The sequence below is a fragment of the Populus euphratica genome, unplaced genomic scaffold (genome assembly GCF_000495115.2).
Source record: "Populus euphratica unplaced genomic scaffold, PopEup_1.0 scaffold13.1, whole genome shotgun sequence".
NCBI classification, from domain to species: domain Eukaryota; kingdom Viridiplantae; phylum Streptophyta; class Magnoliopsida; order Malpighiales; family Salicaceae; genus Populus; species Populus euphratica.
The window spans coordinates 1,789,553-1,795,002 of NW_011499872.1; positions in this window are offsets into that span (position 1 = coordinate 1,789,553).

Below are 5,450 nucleotides of genomic sequence, written 5' to 3' on the forward strand. Positions count from 1 at the left end.
TCTAACTGGAAACAAACACAAGAAAGTTTAGAAAGTGATTTTCTGGAAATCACTTTCTGAAAAACAAACACAACATTTCTTGGAAAACACTTTCCTGAAAACCAAGCCGAATTTTTCTTTGATTGAAAAATATTTTTTTCTTGATCAGAAAGTGTTTTCCGTTAACCAGAAAGTGTTTTTCAATAACCGGAAAATATTTTCCGTTGATCAATTTTTCTAATGACAAACAAACACAAAAAAATTTTAAAAATATTTTTTAAAAAATTACTTTATGAAAAACAACCATAGCCCAAGTAAGAATCTTGTTTGAAGTGAACATTATTACTATATATGCATCAGCTTCGGCCATAACATGAAAGGAAGAAGGGTGTCTAAATCACAACCATTCATTCATGTGTTTATATAAAAAGTTTCAGATGCAGTTAACCTTTAATTTTCTAAGTGCATGGTGATAAAGTTTTTAAGATTTAGAGTTTTATTTAATTATGTATATTTTATTTTTTAAAATTAATATAGATATCCAAACTAATTTATATATATATCAACTAATTTTATAAATTTTAAAGTTAATGAAAGCTTATTTTCTTCTCTCTTGAAAGAACGCCTTATATAGGCAGATACATATGAAGGTTACAGAGTTCCTGTTCTAAAGGAATACACCAATACATATCTTTTAGAATTCTGTATGTCTTTTATATATGAAAAGTTACCCTCCTAATTACACGTTAACACATGGAACGGATGCTAACATGCACTTCATTTTCTTGATATTCTTGATTCTGGGTCCTTTGATACTTCTTAATTTAGTGCTCCATCGATATGCATGCATGTTAGCAGCTGGCTAATATACCTCTCTTATAGAGGTTGTGAGTATTTTCCTTGTGCTTAAGATGTGAAAATTTTCTAGCATGAATTCTTCACGTAAAATCGGGGTTCCTTGCCAATTTTATTTGATTGATTTTATTAAGAAGCTTCTAGCTGTGAGGCAACATGCAAATAAGAGTTTAAGAAATTTTAAAAAATTATTCCTAATAGATATATCATTGTAAGCGGAAATATCTAACCATTTATAAAATTAATCCAAAATTTATGCTAGTAAGTCTAAATTTTGATTCAAATAAATTTTGTATTCTAATTGAAAACAAAATATTAATTAAATTCAAATAAACCTTGTGTTGTAAATCGCGTAAAAGAAATAAAGTCCATAAATCTGATTCTTATGCTGCTATGATTAGAGAAGAAAAAAAGAAAATATTGTAGGTTTGATGCAGGGCTTATTTATATGCTATAATACTTCCCAATAATTCTAGAAACTAAGGCCTTGTTTGTTTGCTGAAAAATTATTTTTTTTTATGTGAATTTCAGAAAAGTGAATTCCGAGAAAGTGAATTATTTTTCGATGTTCGATAGTGTAATGGAAAATAAGTTGAAAAACACTTTTCAATATTTGGTTATGTCATGGAAAATGAGTTGGAAAATAACTTATTAATGTTTTATTTTTTTCAAGTTTATTAAAATAATAAGGAACAAATCTTACAAATTAAAACATTGAATAAGAATGAAATTGAAAAAAAATATAATTTCATAAATTATCTCAAATAAAACAAATAATAATCAAAATAATAGAGATCAAATCTAAAAAATTAAAAAATTGAAAGATGAAAAAATTAAAATAATAATAATTAACATTTCATAAATTATTTTAAATAAAATAAGTAACAATCAAAAGAATGAGGATCAAATTTGATAGATAAAAAAATTCATTTAAAAAATGATAAGGAAAAAGCAAATAACAATTATAAAAATGAGGATTAAAATTAATATAAAAATTAAAAAATAAATATTCAAAACAAAATATATTTAGAAATCAAAAGTTTGAGGATCAAATTTGATATAAGCAGCAAATAATATGATATTTCTAAATTTTTCATAACTTCCGGAAAGTGTTTTCCGCTCAAAATAAAAGAAAAACACTTTCCTGAAAATCAACCAAATTTTTTTTGATTGAAAAGTGTTTTTCATTGACCAACTTTTCTAATGACAAACAAACACAGAAAAATTTGAAAAATAGTTTTTCAAAAATTACTTTTTAGAAAACAAACACAACCTAAATGAGAAGTTGTCGTCGAAGTAATTTACTAGATAGAAGAGGATTTTAATTATAACCTTGTATTTATCATTCTTTTAAAAGGAAACTAATTGTTCTCCTTACCCTTCCTTATAGAACTAGAAAACTCTCTAAAATAAGCTAACTAATTTGTTATGAAATACTATCGGCCCTTGTTTACTTGTGTTGTTAAGATAAATAAGAAATCCTTGTAAAAAAATAATTTTAAAATATTAATAAATCTTTACCAAACTTAAAAATTATGTTATAATTCATTAAAAATATTTATAGAACTACGAAATTTTCAAAACAAACTACTCCATCCTTGTAGGAAAAAGATCCTTGCCAAATAAAAACTCCACGAGTTAAAAGAAAATAAATAACAAAACTTGTATAACTTGTTCTGACTTATACCACAAGGCCTTTCAAAATTTTGATTGGCCTAGAATTTTATCCCAACATAAAACAATATTTTAGAAAATTCTAGGTAAATTTTCAACCCAATACAACAGTTGGATTAAGAATTATTATTACTTTCATTAAATTAGATAGTTCCCAGTACTTTTGAGGCATACTTATTAAATCCGTTCTGGAGTTAATCTTGTCAAGAGGTCAGGTTTTAGAATATTTAAGTTGACTTGGGTTAACTCGAAAAACATTTAAAATAATTATTTGAGATTTTAATACTCTACATGAAAAAAATAAAAAATAATCCATCTATATTGTAAATAATAAAATTTAAAAGATTATTTCAAAATATTTTTATTATATATTTGAAAAATATTACTTCTCATTTTGAATTGAAGTACTTAAAAAAAAAATTTCTCATCCCACATTAAAAAAATACAAATACATTTTTCTTTATCAGAACATAATATATATATATATATATATATATATGATAAAAATTAGAGAATATTGAAGGTACGGTTCTACGTGCTGAGATGTTAGCGCCAACAGCACTGGAACATGAGGAAGCAAGACGAGTCAAGCAGGAGTTAATGATACATGAGTGCAACTTATGGGAAGACCCTGCTAAATCCAATGAAATCCTCATCAAATTTGCTGGTAGTGCTGATTAGTACTTAAAAGTGCATTTTTATCATGGTTTTATATCATCATTTTGCACTTGAAGTATCAATAACTCCTTAACTAAAACATGTTTTATAATAATATATCTAATAACCTAAGATACCTTTAATTTGTGGTAAATATTCATTTTAAATGCAGGCCTATTAGATAAATGAAAGGATTGATTTATGAATTTAAGAACTGAAATTGAAAGGATAAAGAGATGGCCAAACATAGAAAAGAGATGTCGGTGCAATCCAAACCGGAACACTGTTCGGTAATTGGGTCATATCTAGAGCTATATATCTCAGATTTAGGTCAAATTTATATGGATGGAAAGGTAAGACATAGGCCTACAACTTTCATATGGAGCCCAAGATCTAAAAAGGCCATTATCAAGTCCAAATTGTAGCAACAACAAAGAAGCCCGAATCTGTCTTCCAGCCCGAGCACTGTTCGGTATTTTGGCCATATCTGGAGTTCTAGAAGTCCAAATGAGCTGAATTTTTTACACAAGAAAGCTGAGACAATTGCCTACAACTTTCATGTTTGCAACTGGCTCCAATTTTGACGTTATCAATGACGTTTTGGGCAGACAAGAGAAGATAAGGATTGTCACCAAGTCAAAAGTTGGTCACCCACTTATCAATTAGTCATCAAATCAATAGTTCCCAATTTTGGCCTATAAAAGGAGGCATTTGCCATGCATTTAGGCATCTTGGTTTCCAGATCAAGATCATGCTCTTCCTTTCTCTCTTTGTATTTTTTATGCTTTGTTTTCATTAATATTAAGTTTATGCCTTTCATTTCCTTTCCTTTACTTAGTTAACTTTTATGTTCTTATTTTGTTTATCTATTTTGCTTTCTTTCATTATGTCTAGCTAAGTTAATTATGTCAAGGTGAAAAGGTTACACTAATGGTGTAAGAATAAGTATAATGTAAACTTAATATGGACTTTAATGTTTGATACTAACATGTTTTATATTTGTTATCTTGTTCACTCTTTAATACTTTGCTTGTTAAATGACTAATCTTGATTTATGTTGTATAACACTTGGTACAACAAATGCTTGGCACTTTCATAGCCCATAATGTATGGTATAACCGACACCTGAGCTATGAAAGGAACTTGATTTATTGTTAACATAAGTTATAATCATGAATGCTTGACGAGATTTACAAGTATTAGCATTAATTGAATAAGATGACTAATGTAATCATGTTAACAATATATAATCTGATTGGAACCTCCTTTGTGTGTGGTTTCCAATTCAATAATAAGAGTTTATACTATACTTGTTTGATATAATCATGATTTCTTTTAGGGGGTAATCCTCATGGTTCTTCAAATACACCTCGTGATAATGTGATTATGCAACTCACAATCCAGATTAAAATTTGATTCTAAAAAGCCGTAAAAGATCTGATAGAAGTGTGATATAATTATTAACATGCCACAAAACGAGTTAATATAGCTCTTTCAAGAACTAAATAATACAAGAATCACTCTTATAAATTAAGTTGAGAAAACTCCATTTCAAGAACTAAAAGATGCATGAATCACTCTTACAGTCTCAGTAACTTTCAGTTCAAAGCAACTCCATTTCATCATCCCGAAGATTTAACAATTTGATTCATCAGTAACCAGTTTAGCTGTCCTGGCATACAAATTATCCTCCCTATCTCTTTATCTTCCCGAGTTCCGAACTTCTTGATATATTTTCCTTGTAATGCAAACAGCTCTTGCAAAAACCTGATGCAACTCTAACGCTTCCCCTTCTAAATGGACTGAAGCTAAATTTGCTCTAGCTTCTTCAGGAGTCCAGTCAAGATCAAAGAACCTTTCGCATCTAAACACCCAGTACTCTTCTAGATCATCCCCATTAAATGTTGGAAATTCTACCCTAGATAGCCTAGTTTTAGCTTGAAATCCAAGATCTGTTCATGCCATGCTTCTACTCCATTAACATTCACATATCTACCATCTTTTTACCCGGAGTGTCGCTATACGACGTCGGGCGACGGCTCCACTTCTTTTTTGTTTGTTTTTTTTTAAACAAAAAAAAATAATTTAGTTTTTATTTGATTGGGAAAAATAAAGATTTTATTGGAGTCGCCATCTAGTAATTTGAAGGTAAACACCACCCTTAAAACATCTTTTCAGATAAAGGTTACCTTTACTTGTGTGTTTTTCTTATTTGATTCAAATGCTATTATATTTTGAATTTATTTGTAAATTTTTAACATGGTTAACGTCGGTCCCTAAAAATA